The 19,304-nt window shown below is 37.5% G+C and overlaps 1 pseudogene; it reads right to left on the bottom strand.

Annotated features, from left to right (window-relative positions):
* Positions 1–13,198: 13,198 nt before the first annotated feature.
* On the bottom strand, positions 13,199–14,365 carry LOC143609582 (protein JINGUBANG-like; annotated as a pseudogene).
* Between the last annotated feature and the right edge of the window lie 4,939 nt (positions 14,366–19,304).

The following is a 19,304-nucleotide window of genomic DNA, read 5'->3' as shown; positions in this document are numbered from 1 at the left end:
TCTAAGGTGGGCTTATTCTCTTCACTGCTCGCTCCTTCACCCGCATCCTGGAATAGACTCTGCCGCTGCTGAAAACCGGACTGATTGCCGCCCCTTCAGTTGGAGTTCTGATTGCCTCTCCAACCCGAATTAGAAGAATTAAAAGAATTTTGATTTCGGTTTGGATTGCCTACATAGTCTACTGCCTCCTCCTGGGAACTGACTGGGCACTGAACGGTATCATGTCCTCCTCTATAAATCTCGCACGACTTGCTCTTCTTCTGCAAGTCCTTCACGATCTTCGCCAACGCCTCCACCTGTGCCGTGAGTGTAGTGGTCGTGTCCATCGAATGCATGCCGCGTGATATGGAATCAACGGTCTTACCACCCTTGGCGGGCGATCTCTGGTATCCACTCATAGCTAACTCGTTTAACAAAGCGATACACTCATCCGGGTCCTTCGTCATCAGCAAATTTCCTCCCACAGCCGTGTCGAGCATATTCTGCGTCGCGTACGTCACTCCATTATAAAACTTCTCGACAACCGCCCGATCTTGCAAGCTGTGGTTCGGGCACAACGCTAACAGATTCTTAAAACGCTCCCATGCCTCGTAGAAACTCTCGGTATCCTCCATCTGAAAAGAATGTATCTGGTTACGCAAACGAGCGGCCTTAGCCGTAGGATCGTATTTCTCAAGAAATAGGGTCTGCATGGCAGCCCAAGTAGCTATGGAGCCCTATGGGAGGGACTCGAGCCACAGACTCGCATGATTAGCGAGTGAAAACGGAAAGACGCGGAGCTTAACGGCGTCTTCGGAAACGCCCGCAAGATGGAAAGTGTCGCAGATACGCACGATGCGAGTAAGATGAGAATGCGGGTTCTCGTGACGCAACCCGTGAAACTGAGCAGAATGGGAAATGGTATTCAACATATTCGACGGGATCTGCCAGTTCGTGTTAACCCCAACGGCGGGTGGTGGATCTCGCGCCAGCATTGGCCGGACAGGCCCGGTCTGCAACTGTCCTCCTCGGTTTGGCCATAAACCTATCCCTATCGACGATGTCGGAAAACGTGGGGGAAGAGGCTAGACTACCAACGGGTGAAGAGGTGGACGATGGTGAAATGGTGCAACGTCTCTCACGAAACTCTCTCTCTGGCTCGGGAAATGCTTCAGTGTCGGGTGGTCCACGAGATCGAGTCTGTCGCATAAAACTATAAAAATCAATAAAATTAGCTAAACTATTCTAACAAATAAGCAAAGCAAAAATAATTACAAGTAGCACACAAGGTAAATCCTAACTCGAGTCGCTCTCAAAACGCCTAAAACCGTGTTCCCGGCAACGGCGCCAAAAACTTGATGTGCATCGGATATGTCTAAAAGAATAACCCTCACAACTAAGCTTTAATTATAAAACGAAAATCCTAAAACCACACACAACCGGCAAGTGTACCGATCGCAAGTAATATAGACCTAGGAAGTCCGAGTACCGAATACGTGGACACGTAAGAACGCTAACGATCACTAACTCTAGACAAGACCTACCTTAGAATAATATTTAATTGATTTTTTATTTTTAATTACTTAACTGGACTGACTAGACTGACTGAAAAAAGTTACCTAAAATAGAAAACTTAACGGGGAACTAACTGTGTTAACTTTGGATGGATAAAAACGTCTACCTAGGTTTGAATCAAACTGTAGGCCTAACAAGCTAATGGATTGAATGATATCTAGACACCGGTTCCTAAAGATGACATGACTAAGGATCGCTCGGGCTCACTGGATCACCTCTCGGTCTCACTCAATAAACCTAAACTACTCAAAATCGCCTAAAACGACCAAACCGGGAAACAATTGTTAACGTGTTCTAATGTTGACTCACCTCTCGGTCTCACCAACACTCGACCCTAATGGCAATGAATACTACACAACCAAGGATAGAGGAACAATTCAACTTAAACCAAAATAGATCAACTAGTCGCTCAAAACACCTAAACCTGACAAGAAACGAACTCGCTCTCGTGCAATGCTTATTCTAGCATGCAAAGGCAATGAGACAACCCTAACTTCTTATCACCTCTCGTTCTCAAAGAAGGTGTCTAACCGCTGTACTTAATCCAATAAATCATGCAACAAAACCCTACGGTTGTTCCTACCGCAAACAAACCCTAAACACAAAGTCTAGAATCAAACAAGCACCGATCAATCAATACAAAACTAATCAACCAACGCAAGAGGTTTATGCAATGAATTACTAAAATTTCCAGCCACTAAACACAACCTATTTCATGTCTAAATCAAACTTTACAATAACAATTCAAGTCCATCAATCAAACAATCCAACAAGCTCATCAAACACTAACAACTATCATCATTCCTAGGTAGAACTAACAAGTTTAGCCTCTAATAATATTTGGACAGCCATGAATAATCATTAAAAGCATCATAAAACTCATACCAATCATCTTAACAATTGTCCAATAATCAATTCTAATCATAAAAATTCAATCTCTCAAGTAATTGCAAAACAAATTCAACAATTAAGCAAGAATATCAAAGTGTATGAACAATGTGTAAAAGAAAGGATATGGAGTGAATATGGGCTGCTCCCGGCTGATGTAGATTGATGAAAAAACGTCCCCGAGGCTTGTGCTTGTGTCCTTCTTCCTTTCCTAGCCGCCACGAAAAAGAACCCTAGCCGAAAAAAAGTTTTTTTTCTTTTCTTCTCCCTGCTGCCTGCCGATCGCAACCTGTTTAGGGGCTTAGGGTTTTTCTTTTTTTTTTTATATTATAATTAGTGTATGTAATGGGCTCTAATAACATGTAATCGGGTGATTGAACTTCTCAAACTATATATAAAATAAATACGAAAGTTTAAAGACTAACTCACGAGATTACACGGGTTAATTATTTAGTTTTAAGGATGTCGCGTTATATATTTTATTGTCTTAAGTCGTGAATTATTTTAATGTTATTCCAAGCTTAACGGAGGTTTAACGGTTTTAATATAATAACTTTAATACTAATATGAGAGTTACGGTTTTACGTTGAACGGATTTTTGATTGAAAATCTTAACTTGAACGATTATAACTAAGACATTAAATTAAAGTGAACTAGTTAAAAGATAACGGATTTTAAAGTTAACGAGCTAAGGTTTAACGAAGTAAAATTTAATGACTTAAAAACTTTATGAATTTTAAAGTTAATGAATTAAGTCTAACGTACGGAAATTTATAAACTAACAAACGGTTTACGGTTAACCAGTTATAAGCTTAACAAATTTTAAAGTTAATTTATTTGATGAAATATGTATTATTTTAATATATTTTATTAGCATTTTATGGGTCCTTATATTATAATATTATTTTAACGAACTTAAACGATTTATATCACTTTAATATTAATAATCTAATATTAATATGGGAAGTACGGATTTTATCGGTAATTTTATCTTGGGAATCAACAAATTAGCGTGTCATAAAGTTAACCAAAAGAATTTAAAATATTAACGTTTTATAATTAAATATATTTTAACTAGCATTTGGTTTTATAACTTGACACTAATAAGGGAAAAAGATATTCACAAGGCACGGGTTAACGTTACGAGTTAAAACTAATTTTAACGGTTTAACGAATAAAATGTTAATTAATTAAAGTTTAATGAACGAATTTTAATTCATGGTTTACGAAAACAAAAGTTTGGTTTTTAAGTGGAAAATTGTTGAAATATAATTTATAAAAATTTTATTTGGTTTAAAAATAGCTTTATTGATTTATTATGATTTTAAAAGATTTAATTGATTTTTATAATAATTAATAAAAAGCCTTAAAAAAAGAGAAATCATAAACTGTTATGACCCGGGTCTGTGGTTTATCACACTAAAGTCTGAACCACCAGACCATTAGTTAGTGTTGAGAAATGAACAGAAACAAAAATCTTATAACCATAGTTTAAAATTCATCTTCTTCCCCCATGAACCCTAGATTCTAATTTCCTTAACCGGTTCTATATTCGTTAATTTTATGTTAGGGGTTTTGATCTACAGCTCAATATGAGTAAAATGAATATAACAATTACCTTGTTTCGTTACGAATTGACGGAGAACAAGGTCGGCCGGAGTAACACACTTTGATGAATCAATTTAGTAATTTACAGAGTATTTTAAAGGAATAAGGAGCTTGTGACGAGTTAGATGATAGCTTTCGTCATATTTATAGTGGTTATAGGAGCGTAGGCTCGTTAAAGGGTCATTAATATTATTGCCGATTTACCGGCGGTTATTACGGATCTAAATCGCAATTTATGGGTCCTTGTAACAAGTTAATATTGATGATTAACATTTCTTTGTTATTGACTAAGACCGTTACTGAAGAAACACTAATCGACCCCGGGCAGATTACGGATAATCTGGGGGTTAAATAGATGTTTCCCACGAGGGTTAGGTCCGGCAAAGATGGTTGTTCTTCCGATGACCTGCAAAACAGACACCGTGAGCTCGTCACTGAGAAGGGGGGGTACCTCCTTGTGACCACCCTCCGGCATGAGAATCAGACAAGATTGCTCTTGAATATAAGTGTATATTAAGAGAAATGACTAGAGCAGATATCAGATAATATATGAAGATATAAGATAATGATACCGTTCCAAGGTGTTGGAGTATTTATAGCCGAAGGTAGGTTTCCAAGCAGGTACAGCCGGCTGAATAGTATTCCTTTTCGACCAACTGTGGGCTACGCACATGCCATGCTAGTGGTTGGTGGGTAGGCAGCGGCTGATAGTGACATGGCCGGCTGTGTACTATTCCTTTTCCACCAACTGCAGGCTATGCACGTGCCACGACAGGGGTTGGTGAGTAGGAAGCGGCTGATAGTGACATAAGTACTAGAGCGTGCTGTTCGTCGTACTGTTGTCAGTGAGCTGTCGCAGCTTTGGTCAGATCTTTTGTCCATACCTTGGCAGGTATAGTACAAAGGGTCCTCCAGTAGCGTACGGACTGGCTCATTTGGGCGGGAGAATTCCCGGCTTTGGGCGGGAGTATTCCCGGCTTGCTCATTCCCTCTTCAGGTGACATTACTGAATTATTTGAGAGTTAGTGCCTTGTGCGTGTAGCCTTGCTGCGCGGGTAGCCTTCCCTGATGGCTAGTATCCGTAGCTGCGGGAACAGGCGGAGTACGTCACCATTGGGAGGCTTTTCCTGCGGGAACAGCTTGCGTACTGCGCGTAAGGACGTCGCGTCTCTGAGCATGGTTGGTCCTGCGGATCCAGTTGGTCTTTGCGCAGACGTCCCTCTTTAAGGTGGGTCTTGCGAGTTCAACTGCGCAGACGTCTCTCTTCGAGGTGAGTCTTGTAGGTCCAACTGCGCAGACGTCCCTGTTTAATGTGAGTCTTGCGGGTCCAACCGCGCAGACGTCCCTGTTCAAGGTGAGTCTTACGGGTCTAACTGGGCTCTGCTGGGACCTACCTCTTCAACGAGTCAAACAGCAAACGGCAAGATTCGGGGGTGTTTGGTGAGGCCGGAGCCGTCGCCGAAATTGAGTTCCGGCTAACCGGAAATACGACGGGAACACGGGAGGGATGGGTTGGCTTACTGTTTGTATTACGATTTTTGTATTATGATTTTTGAAAAAGTTACATTATGGCCCCTTAAGTTTCAATATTGATTCAAAAGGAGTTAGAACATATATTACAATATAAATCTTGAACTTTTGAAATGAAATAGGAAGGTAATAAAAGTTAAATGTTTGGATAATTTTTCATATTATGCACGCCTAGTTTGAGGATCGTTTAATTTTAACTCCCGCGGTTTTTGTTTATTGAACCAAACAAATAGAAAACAAACGAATGATAATCTTAAATAATCGTGATTATTATATTAACGAATGACGCGCAAAATTTATGAAACGAACTTGAGGTATAAAATAATATATATATATATATATAACCAAAAACCGAAAATTCGAAATGGGTCGGATTTTCGGGTTTGAATAGTAACGAATGTTACACGCTTGCCGATCGCAACCTGCTTAAGGGCTTAGGGTTTTTCTTTTTTTTTATATTATAATTAGTGTAAGTAATGGGCTCTAATAACATGTAGTCGGGCCGGGCCTTGAGTTGTTTCATGAAATCTCATACGTATAAGGCTCGTAAACTGCTCAAGAAGCTCGGTTTCTTCAACCTTTCACCCATAGCCTACAAGATATAAATTAATATGTAAAACCTAAATAAAACAAGTAAAAAAACATAAAATATAATAATATACGTAGATAAAAGGTGCGGAAAATACGTGTGTTTTACAACACATCAGACACACTTTTTCTGTCATCAGCACATGATGCCCAATCAATATCAGTATAACCAATTAGTTGCACCTTATCTCCCTTTTCATACCACAAACCAAATGACAAAGTACCTGCAACATATCTAAGAATCCTGCGAGCTACACCCATATGAAGTTTGGATGGTGATTGCATGAATTGAGCAACTACTCCCACGGCATAGACCAGATCTGATCTGGTGTGGGTTAAGTAGATCAGACCACCAACAAGACTTCTATAAGTTACTTCATTAGCTTTATCAGCTTCATCATCTAAAGACAACTTTTCACTTGTATTCATAGGAGTCTCTTCAACATTACAATTGGTCATTCCAAACTTCTCAAGCAAGCCCTTTGCATATTTCTTTTGGCCTAGAAATACACCTTCTTTAGACTGATAAACTTCAAGGCCTAAGAAGAACTTTAGTAGTCCTAAGTCGGTCATTTCAAACATTTTTTGCATACCTTTCTTAAACTCAGCAATCAGGGTTTCACAGGGACTTGTGCATATTATATCATCAACATATAGGCAAAAATAGATGATTTTTTGATTCTCACCAGTTTTCACATACAAGGTAGGCTTATTCATACTTCTGTGATAACCATTGTTGACAAAATACCCATCTATTTTGGCATACCAGGCTCTAGGGGCCTGCTTTAATCCATAGAGAGCCTTCCTTAACTTGTACACATGATCTTCCTTTCCTGACACAATGAATCCTTTAGGTTGTTCCACATAGATCTCTTCTGTTAAGTCTCCATTCAAGAAGGCAGACTTGACATCTAATTGATGAATATTCCAACCCATTTGGGCTGCAATGCTTAGAACAACTCTGATGGTTTCAAACCGTGCCACTGGTGCAAAAGTCTCTTGGTAATCTATGCCCTGCTGCTGTGAGTACCCCTTTGCAACTAATCTGGCTTTGTGGTGAAGAATATTTCCATCAACACCCAACTTTGTCTTATATAACCACTTCAAGCCAACTAGGTTCTTTCCAGGTGGAAGCTTGACAAGATCCCATGTTAGATTTCTTTTAATTGCATCCAGCTCCTCTAACATGGCATCAACCCATTCTTGTTTAACAACTGCTTCATCAAACTTGATTGGATCAGTAACATTGAGGGCAAATTGACAGTTGTAAAAATCACTATGAACATCAATCTTCTTAGCTTGGGCATACACTTCTTCTAGTCCCTTTGTTTTAGGAGGATTGGATGGAGTGTATGTGCTGTCATGATGAGAGGATGGTAAGGTAGAGGATGAGGCTGGTGATTGATTTTGATTGGTGTTATGGTTGGCAATTGATGATTGAGTTTGGTTTGTATTGAGGCTGGTAGGTGGAGTTTGTGGTGGTTGTGTGAAGTTGGTAGGAGAGGCAGATTGTGAGTAGGTAGAGTCATCAGTGGGAAAAGGGTCAAGGTAATTGGTTTCATAGGATAAAGGTTGTTTGTTCCATTGCCACTTTTCAGTTTCTAGAAATTTGACATCTCTTCTGGTTAGCAACTTTTGAGTGACTGGGTTATAAAGTCTGTATCCCTAAATCAGAGTTGAGTAGCCTATAAAGATACACTTTTCTGACTTAAAATCAAGTTTTCTTCTGAATTGTGATGGTATTAACCCATAAGCAACACATCCAAATACCTTGAGATGGGTAACAGAAGGTTTCCTATTAGACCATACCTCTGAGGGTGTTTTATTACGGACAGCCTAGGTGGTGGCTAAGTTGATCAAATAGACAGCAGTGACTACTCCTTCCGCCCAAAAGTAGTTAGGAACAAACATACTTTTAAGCATACTTTTTGTCATGCCTATTATAGTACGATTCTTGCTTTCCATAACTCCATTATGTTCCGGAGTGTAGGGAACTGTAAGTTCCCTCTTAATACCATGTGCCTCACAAAACTTGTTAAATTCAGTGGATGTATACTCCCCATCCCTGTCAGGCCTTAATACCTTAATAGTACTTTCACTTTCCTTCTCAACCATGAGTTTGAAGGTCTTTAATTTGGAGAACACTTCTGACTTGTTGGTGATGAAATACACCCAACACATCCTGGCATAGTCATCAATGAACAACACATAATAATGACTACCACCAAGACTAGGGACTTGCATTGGACCACACACATCAGAGTGAACCAGTTCAAGCCTCTTAGTAGCCCTCCATGACTTAAAGGGAAATGACTTTCTAGCATGTTTACCAACTACACAGCCTTCACACTTTTCTGCTTTCTGAACGCTAGGTAAACCATATACCATTTGTTTATCATGTAGTAATTTTAGGCTTTCAAAATGGTAGTGACCATATCTCATATGCCACAGTTTAGAGACATCATCAATGGGTGTACAGGTACTAACACAAGGGCTGGTTTCTACTTTTGATGCATCTAAGAGGAACATATTATTATTTAGTACCGGTACACTCATTAATATGTGGCCTATAGTTTTTCTAGTGATAACACATTGATCATTATCAAACAATAGCGCATACCCTTTCTTCATTAATTGACCTACACTCAGTAGGTTATAGCCTAGTTGAGGTGCAAAGTAAACATCATCAAGGAGTCGTGTATTACCATTTTGAGTGGCTATCTTCACAGTACCTTTGCCTTGGACAGCTAACTCCTTTGTGTCTCCAAGTTTGACACCAACTTTGAGCCCTTCATCTAAATGTGTAACACCCACAAAATTTTGGTTCAAATTTGACAAGTTTATAAAGTTAAAGGACAAAAATATTCATAAGATAAGTAATGGGAAAAGTATGGTAAAGAAAAGAAAGTATTTTTATGCTAAGAGAATAAGTACGGAAAACTCCATCCCACATGGAAAGTGGGAAAGAAATGAAATCACTTTATAAGGAAGGAGTTTTCCATGATAACGTTCTTGTATGGCTAACCACTCTCACTAGTCCTAGCGGAGGGTGCGAAGCACCCGACGCGCACGCGCACGGGCACGGGCGAAGGGCGCAATGTGGCGCTTTGATGGCGCACTTTGCACTTCGCACGCTCGCATTGCTGCGAGCCGCCTTTTGTATTTTTGATGATGAGACGAAATCAAGATATGGCAAGTTACCAAAAGATCAGGGACTAAAAATGAACAGATTTGAAAATTTTCATCTTTGTGATACACGAAGAATTTGAGTTGCAACTTCGCGATACGCGAAGATGCAGGACACGTCATGGGACACATGGCAGACCGGAGTGACACGTGGCAACACGTGGCAAGCCTACGCGATGACTCACGTAGGCTAGTGCACCTTCGCGATACGCGAAGCAGCTTCATGATACGCGAAGATGCACAGATTCAGGCTATAAATAGCCGGCCATGCACATCTCACACTTTACCTCGGTTTCCATGCCATTACCCCGACAATTCCGATACGCTCATTGTCTAGAAGTACGTGCAAGTAGGAGTGCTGCTCACGTGAAGTTTAAGCATTTCGTAGATAAGCTATACAAGGTAGGGATTCTGCCCGAATATTTTATTATATATGGCTTAGACCCTAGTCGAGGGTATAGTCTATACCTTGATAAGATAATAAGTGAAATGTAGCTTTCATAAGATAAGGTTATGAATAAAGTATTATTCTTCATTACAAAGATATTTCTTATAAATGAAGAAATGTGATATATGTACATTTCTTCATGATAAAGAAACGTAGTATATAAATGTTTTATAAATGAAATGAATATCAAGGTAAAGGTTATACAAATAGACTTAAGGTCTATAGCTAGATTTTAGATTTAGTTATTTATAAATGTTGTTGTCGTACTATAGGTCCGAGATAAAGATCAGACATCTGTTGGTGAGAAATCTTGAAATCAACAAAAGGTGAATACGCCCAACCTTTTTATAGTATGAATATATTTTCGACGTGAATACGTCTATGTGATATTTAAAAGATATTTACTCTTATAAACTATGGACTGTTATCCATATGTAAAAGAGTATGAAAGTATTTGCATGAGGGTTGGTTCAAATCCTCTAAAACGTTTTGATACAAGGTAGTACTAAACACTCAGGCTAAAATACACATGTGTCTGGATCCTTACATATATGTACTGTAGTGGGCACACTACAGACATACTGATGAGGCAAGTGACTGTCTCTAGGGCGAGTGAAGTCTGATTATGTGGTTTGTGCGTATGTTTAGTTCCGATGAGATGGGATTGAGACCCACTGAATCGTTGAAAACTATTGGTGTTATGTCTTAACGAATTGTGAAAACATTTTTGAGTCAGCGTGTTCACCAGCATATAGCTGACGTATTTTGAAACTGTTTTCAGGTAACCAGGAGTAAGGAATAGTAATGAATATATCAGTGAAGATAGAAGATCACTAGGCATAGAATGCAGCTGGTGGCTCAGCTAATTTTGTAATGAAGCATATATATTAAACTTGTTTTTAAACAAGTAATTTTGTAAAACACTCAAGGGTATTTAAATCCCTTTTTCATGAAAGTAAATATTTTAAATTAACATTTTCCGCTGCAAACGATGAATTGACATAATCAGTACCAACTGTGAGTCACACGCCTAGGCCCGAAGGCAGGGTGTGACAAAATGCGTGAAGCACTCCCTTGCACCTGTCATGTGATTGGAGGCACCTGAGTCCAGGAACCAAAGGTGTGTGCTAATACCACTTGAATCATCATTTGTAACAGCCATGAATAACCTTTCTTCATCTTCTTGAGAGGCTTCGGTTTCAATTGCTACCGTGGCTGCAGGGTCATCATTATACCAACACTCTTTCTTAGCATGACCATACTTGTTGTAGTGTGAGCAGTGTGGTATCTTGGATTGGTCATGATTTCTGCTACGCCCTCTTCCTTTGAAAGAGAGACGCCCTCTTCCCCTAAAGGAAGTGTTTCTATTAGCCTTGCTTGATTCTTGCATTGTCTGCAATACTTGTTAATCATTCCCGGTTGTCTTCTCAGGTGTTCGGCTATTAATCCTTTTTTCTTGAGATTGTAGGCACCCCATAAGTTTCACTGGTGTGAGGGTGGAAAGATCATTGTTGATTTCAATGGAGGGTACTACATAATAAAACCTTGCAGTAAGACTACGTAGTATTTTTTCCACAACCACCTGATCGCCAATGATCTCACGATATGCCCTCATTTGGCTTACCAAAGCCATAACTCTTCCAAAGTAATCACCCACAACCTCACTTTCTTTCATTGAGATTTTCAAAGTCCCTTCTAAGGCCTTGTAACTTGACAGTCTTGACTTGTGAATCCCATTGGAATTCCATTTTTAATATCTCCCATGATTCTTTAGCAGTGGAAGCAACAGCAATACGAGAGAATAACTGATCATGCACTGCCTGTTGTGTAATGGCCATAGCATGTGCATCTCTCTTTTGAGCATTCTTGAGTTTGCCTTGATCTTTCTCAGTGTCATCAACACGTTCTTGTACTAGGTCCCATAGATCACGAGATCTAAGTATTGTCTTCATATGAATACTCCAGTATTCATAGCCCTCTCCCTTGAACACAGGAATTGGAGTAGTTGCTGTGGATAGGGTACTTGTTTGTTCAGCCATGGATTAGGATTAGGGTTTCGTGAATTAGGTATAAGCACAATGGATCGATTGTTGATTAGGGTTAGGGTTTCGTGGAGTAGGTATGAAAACAATGGATCATTTACAGGTGTCTCTGATGCCAATTTGATGGTATCAAATATAGAATATAATAAGAACACAAATAGGCAAAGGCTTTTTGATTAAGAATGAATAGTAAGATTGCATACTTCATGAGGTTACAATGATCAGGTTTAAATAGAAACTAATACAACGGCTATAACCCTAAGACTCGGTACAAACTAACATACCAAAATAAAAGGGATTACTTATTCAAAATACAAAAGACTCAAATGTTAATAACTGAAAAATAAAAACACATGTTTATTAGCTGATCTTCTAGAACCTCACGAGCATAATGCATGCAATGGATCACATTTTATCACAATATAATAGAAGGTGGCCTTCTGAAAAGTCTAAACTTGATAACAAAACCAAATCCTTAAGCTACCTATTAAAAATGGATAATATTAGTTGTTGTTAGCGGTTAAGTACAAGTTCTTTGGTAGATTAACATACATACGACAAAGATTTATGTGTTTAACTTACGTATTATATATATCTGTCTTGAATCCAAATAATCCTTAAAATCAACACGGTTATAGCATGGTCCTCGATAAAGATTCTCCATCTCTTTTACTAATTAATAAACTAATCAAATTGCCATATTTTATAAAGTAAACAACTTGAAATTGTAAAATATATATGGAGGTTCTATCTCAAAGAAAAATAACCAAAAGATGAAGGTTCATGTACGCCAACGAAAAACTTTTATTAATATTTTATTATAAATATAAATAATAGGACAGATCCTGCTAAATGTTGAAGACAAGAAAAGCAACTTAATTAATCTGGGGTTAACAAAGGTTTTTTTTGTCATAATCTAATTCAATGTACTTTACCAACTTGCATTTATGGAATTTTGACTATTTTCTCCTGACACATATAGCTATATTTAAAAAAAATAAAATGATTAAGGTGGGTAGTGTGTATATAGAACACGAGGTGAATGGTTTAATCCATATAAAGTGTTAAATTTAGCTGTTTAAAAAATAAAAAATAAGCTCGTATCTTTAACTTCAACATTTTAAGTCTAATTAGTAATTACCTGTAAATGGCATTTGTTTTTCATAAACTTTATGATTTAGACAACATGTTTCTTTTTATGATAAAACTGAAAAGTATATGATTTGAATAATATTTTAAAATGATAAAACTAATTATGGACCCTACAAATATACTCAACATGTATGTAAAGAGACATCAGCAAATTTAAACCAACAAACTATTTAATAAAAGAAAAAAAAATGTTTTTCTTTTATCATACATTTAATCCCTTAATTGTAATGAGCCTAATAACTCCATTAGGGCATTCACTAAAGACCCGTATGCTAGATTTATAACTAGTCTCGTCCACAGCTTGACCCATATCCGCCACCAATGTTCGGACGGGTCTTTCATACCCGTCCAACACTTTCAAGCAACAGATTTCACCTTCACATCCACGTCGCCAAATCCTAGCTGTCAGATCAGCGGATCCACTAAACAACAAATTGGATAAACTGGTCAAACAAAGTACCGCCTTCGAATGTCCACGTAATACCCCAGTCAGCACCATATGCTTACCACCGTGTTCCCTGGCCCACACAAAAATCGCCCCGTCACTTCCACCAGAAAACAACATCAAACCTGACAATAAAATAATTTAAAATTATTAGTGTAACGTAGAATAAAAGTAACATTTTCAGTTAAAAAAAATTAAGTCCCAACCGTCATCGTTTAGAGCCGACGCGTTCACACCAGACTTGTGTTTTTCCAGTGTGGCAATGAGCCTATATTTCCTTAAACCTTTTCCCCATACTTTTATCCGGCGGTCGGCAGAGCCGGTGAATATAGTACCATCCGCCGCTACGACGACCGCATTAATAGCGTCGTCATGTGCTTTAATACTCTCCATGCATCGTAAATCTGACGTCCTCCAAATTTTTAAATATTTATCCCAAGAAGCCGAACACAGTAACCGATCAGTAATAAACGCGAGTCCAGAAACCGCATCATGGTGCTCGATCCATAGTTTCTTCCTGTGACGTCTCACATTGACGTAGTTTTTCGGTAAAACCGAACGAAGTAACCGGTCTTCTAACGTCGGGAGCGTTGCAATGCGTTTATACCGTTTGTTTTCTGTTAGTTTCCATACCCGTATCTTGTTATCTTGATGTGCTGTGTATATGAGTGCGTTATTAAAAGCTGTGTATATGTTTTCTGTTTGTTATTCAGAAGAGGATCCGGTGACGCTAAAGGTGTCTAGTAGAGTAAATGATGAGGTGTTTATTACGTGGATTAGGTTTTCGGTGGCCGCGTAAAGGAGGTGGTTATGCAAGGCAAGAAGTTTGACGTCGGAGGTGGTGAGTGGAAGGTTTGAGACTGTTAGGGTTAGGGTTCCAGTGGTGGTTGAGTCGGATAGTGCTGGTGGTGTTGGTGGTTTCATGTTGGTGTGTTTGAATAAAACAGTGAGTATAGATTACAAGAGTGCTGGATCCTGGATATAAAGACTTGCCAAAATGGATAATACAATAAACAATTAGGATTACAAAATAATAAAATATACCATGATTTAATTATATGATGATTGCATAGGAATAGGTCTTTGATTGAAACGAACAGACACGAAGAGAGTTTAGCCATGTTCCCTGGTTTAACCTTTAAATAACAAATAAGAAATATGAACACCATAGCCGACTTTGGCATAGTGCAATCCGGAGAACCGTCCGGGCATTTAATTTTGGGGGGCACACAAATTTTTATATGTTAGTGGCGGAACAACCGAAGGGTCCGAATGGTTACCAGACCCGCCACTGACAAGGAGAAAAAAAAAGTTAGAGAAACTGTTGGTGGCCATATCTTTTTTCCGGTCGCTGTTGAGAAGAAGCGGTGCTACGGGAAGGTCGGAAGGATACATGAAGGAGGTAGTGTTATAAAGTAATATTATATCCATGTGTTGTTAATTGTTAATGTTTTGAAAAAAAATTAGTAAATTTGATGCACGGCTTGTAATCAATTTTATCAGTGTGATTTTTTTAAAGATATTAATTAATTTAGAGGGTGTTTGGGATTGAGTTTGAAAAATGCATATTGGCTTATTGGCTTTTTCAAGAAGCCAATAAGCAAAAAAGGTGTTAGACAAATGTAAAAGCCCCTTTTATTTTGGCTTTTTAATTGGTTTGAAAACGCACTTTTTCAAAAGCCCCAATTTGAGGCTTTTCAAAAATGTTTTTGGCTTTTTGATTGGATTTTTACTAATCTACTCACCATTTACCCTTTTTGGTCATTTTATGTAAATAAGCTAAGCCAAACATTTTTAAAAAAGTGCTTATGGCTTTTCCAACCACATAACCTAATCAAAACACTTTTTTAAAAACTCCTTTGCAAAAAGACAGAAGCCAATAAGCACTTTTGACAAAAAGCACTTTTAAAGTTAAATAAGCAATCCCAAACACCCTCTTACTTGACATATTTTACCTTTTTTTTAGTTTAATAACTTATTTGATTTTTTTTAGTTAAAGTATCATTTTGTTTAATTTATAAATGATAATTTTTTTAAATCTTATTTTATTTTATACGTGAATCATTTTTCTAAAGTTAATTTAGTATTCAACACCTTTTTTTAGCTAAAAAAGTAGCGATTATACGATCGTTATTACGTATACACTACGCCGATTGGTTAAAAGAAACAGTTGTTATTCTATATATATTTGAGAATATAAAATTAATATAGTGGTAATAGGTGTAAATCTTAATCTCATTACATATTTGGCTTAATATTTTTCTTTTACCCATAATCAATTTAAGGTATTGGGCAAACTAACTTTAAAATAATAATAATAATAATAATAATAATAATAATTATAATAATAAACAATTAACATACACAAGGTCTCAGGCGGTGGCCGATTAAATTCCAGAAACATTAAGAGACGAGAGGCCGATTCCTAAATCCTATTTGTGACCTCGGGGCCTTTTTATTGTTATGGCGTTAATGTCGTTCAAAAAAATAAGTTTATATATTTCATTACTCATTAGGGCCACTGGGCCTTTTTATTTCGGCTCGGCCGAGGCATATAAATTCTTGGAGACGACCCTGATGAACACTTAAAAAAAAGATTTTCTTGTTCTATTTCTTAAGGTTGTTCACTATGAAGGGGACTTTAAAGCCTCTTCGTAGTGTCATATCACCGCTACGCAGGTTTGTTTCCTCTTTTTATAACGTCCATCTATGGTTTAATGCTTCCTTACCATGTTATATATATTTATATATGTATGTATGTGTTTGTGAGAAAGGGAGAGAGAGAGGGCCCACATATTCACCCCATAGCGCCGGTCTTAGTGAGACCGCCCCCACCTCCCCACATATTCCTCAACATTGTGTGATATTACTCAGCATTGTATCGTATTTTGCTAGACATTATATTATTGCGATCAATTATGTCTTTGAACCCTTTCTAGATTTGGGAGAGCATGTAAGATAACTTAACTCATTTAATGAATATGCATATTAACGACTATAATGAGCAAACAGAAACAAACATATATAAATACTGTAAGAAATTGTAAACAAACAGATATAAGTGTATTTAAATGAACGAACCCGTTTCGTTAATTTAGATGAACATATATATGTGGGATGTGAGTGTTGATCAGCTGGAGTAGTTGTCGGATCGTGTTAACTCAAGTGAACGCTTTGGAGGAAGAAAAACTTGCCCCAGAGGATATGATAGAAACTTTGACCCATACCTATGATGTTGCCCGAGAGTAAAGGTGTAAACGAGCTGAGCTCGAGCCCGACTAGGCTCGAGCTTGGCTTAATTTGAGCTTTTTTTTCTAAGCTCGAGCTCGGTTTGTGAGTCGTATTTTCAAGTTTGAGCCCGGCTAATTCGGTATATATTAATATATATGCATTCTTAAATTATTTTTATATAATTTGAGAAAAACTATAAACGAGCCTAGGCACGACCCCAGCTCGTGTGTTGTGCCTTATACGAGCCAAAGCTCGGCTATGTAGCGAGACATTAATAATTATATATAGATGTCCAAAATAGTTAAAGCGTTAAAACACACAAGGCTCGTTAAAGCTTATTGAACCTAACTGATCTTCGCATTCTAGGGTGGAGCTAGTGCTCGATAACCAGACGAGCTTTATCTAAGGCTCTGACTTGATAAGGCTCTTCTTCTTTAAAGCTTTTTATTGATCCGATCTCAAATAGTTCTCAAACGGCTTGGCTCGTTTGCAACCCTACCTTGAAGGAATGGATTGTGTTGCTTGCAAGAACGTCAAGTAGGATCAAGTAGGATCTTTAAGATCAAGCCATTGTGACTAGATAGCCGTGGGCTCATGTTGATGCTTTGAAAATAATACAAGGATTCTACTATCTCAAGCCATAGGGAATCAAGTGCCTGGTTTCAGGATGAAAACTCCCAACTGTTGAATGACGTGAAGCAGTTGAAGGATGACCGAAAATGGTAGATTTCTGGCAACGCTCCTTGATCAGTTGAAGTTTATAAGGTAGTGGCGAGTTTATTACAGACGTAACTGCCATGAATAAAGCCGCATATCGAGTTGATCGTTAGGACAGACTAAAGGGCGGGTATGAGTTTTGTTGCACCAAACTTCCTATTACAAAATACAAGAGCCGAAAGCTAGCGACAAGTTCACTGTGAATCAATTAAATTTGTGCTTTTACTAATATTTTAATGGAAGACAAATAAAAAGTTATTACTACTTTAAATAAGGAAAATGAAAAGTTATTATTATCTAAGGGAAAAAGAAAAATCGAAATTAGGATATTACAAATCCCGTAAGCATAAGGTACGAATCTTATAAGCGTAAAATCAAATGAATACTGAGTTTGTGAGTCCAAAGTATATTTTTGATAGTTAAGATCATTCAAATTCCATCCCCTATTCTCAACTTTATTCGTATAGTAAGAGGAAAATGACCAAACAACATAGAAAATAGTTTGCCATCTAATCCCTCATCTCCATTCCCACCCACCATATTATGGGAAAACCATCCAAACCCCCGAATTTGCTTATCATTATTTATCCCTCAAATCTAATTTTTAATGAATGGATGTGAGTGGAAAAGAGAGAAAAAAAATAAAGAAATATTATTTAATTGAATAATGAAAAATGTGAAGAATGAAATGTAGGAGTTTTCTAAAAAGTGATATAACAAATTTGGAAAAATGTTGTTTTTAGTTAGTTAAGTTTTAGTGATAGTGGATGAGATGTGAATGCTCCTATATGGGACTAATCATTGAACGATACTTTTCATTTCCGTAGTCATTATTACCTCCAAAACCTCATTCTAATTCTCAAATTTACCAGTTGCAACGATAAATTATTATTACTATTTATGTAACCATGATGCAATCCGAACAGAACCGAAAATTCGTAAGTTGAGCGCAGACATCCGAAAACCAAAAAAAGATTGGCCTAATAAAAAAGAAATCATGTGCCCAACACTCTCCACACTTATATTTTCTTTTTATATAATGATTTATGTAGAAAAAAAAACACCTTAATATTTTTTGTCTAAGAAGAATATTTTGTAATAGGTGTGATAAATGATATATTATGTAAAAAAAAAGTATCTTTGGTTGGTCACAAGAACACTCGTGATATAGAGTTGAATATGTAAGTAAAATTTACATGTGATAGCTACTGTATAGAAAATATCAAGTCAATGATCTATTTAAACTAAGTCCACTTTTATAACGGATCACACGAAACAAAACTAATGTTTAAATAAGAGTCACTGCAGATTATATGCAAAAAGCTGTCAAGTGATGTCCCGTTAAACTAGCATATGCATCAAGTGTTCCGATCATATATATGTAACATTTGATTTGACACATATCTTAGTTTTTAGAGAATGACGTTAAACGGTACTCAACTGAGTTTTGCTTGACCTTTGTTAGGTTATGATTTCTTACATACCCCGGTATCAATTGTTTAGAAATTATTACGATATCAAATTACGAAACATATTATTTATTCACGGTTAAGATAATAATTAATGTCGGCGAGAGGTCCGGACACGAGACGAGAGCTTCGGGCACGCATTTAGCTTCAACGGGAAGAATGTTTCTAGAATGTCTTTTGTTTAGCTATAAATAGGGAGTTTAGTTATTAGTTTTGTGTGTGTTTTGTTAGGTGAACTCACCCATCCAAGGGGAGCTCACCTTGGGCGGGGTCGGTTCGTGCGTTTATTGTGATCTTTCAACCGATAACGAAATCGTTTATTTGTATTATCTTTATTTGTTTTCGTTCGGTCGTTTGATTTCATCGCACCCGTCTCGAGCATTTATCAAGAACAATTGGTATCAGAGCGGGTAGCATCTTATGATTCAACTTTGTTCTTGATATTC

This window comes from Bidens hawaiensis, unplaced genomic scaffold (assembly GCF_021521415.1).
Source record: "Bidens hawaiensis isolate Kalapana, Puna unplaced genomic scaffold, B.hawaiensis_p1.1 tig00004833_1, whole genome shotgun sequence".
Taxonomy (NCBI): domain Eukaryota; kingdom Viridiplantae; phylum Streptophyta; class Magnoliopsida; order Asterales; family Asteraceae; genus Bidens; species Bidens hawaiensis.
The sequence above is the reverse complement of the archived record's forward strand: the minus strand, read 5'-3'. Positions and strand labels throughout refer to the sequence as shown.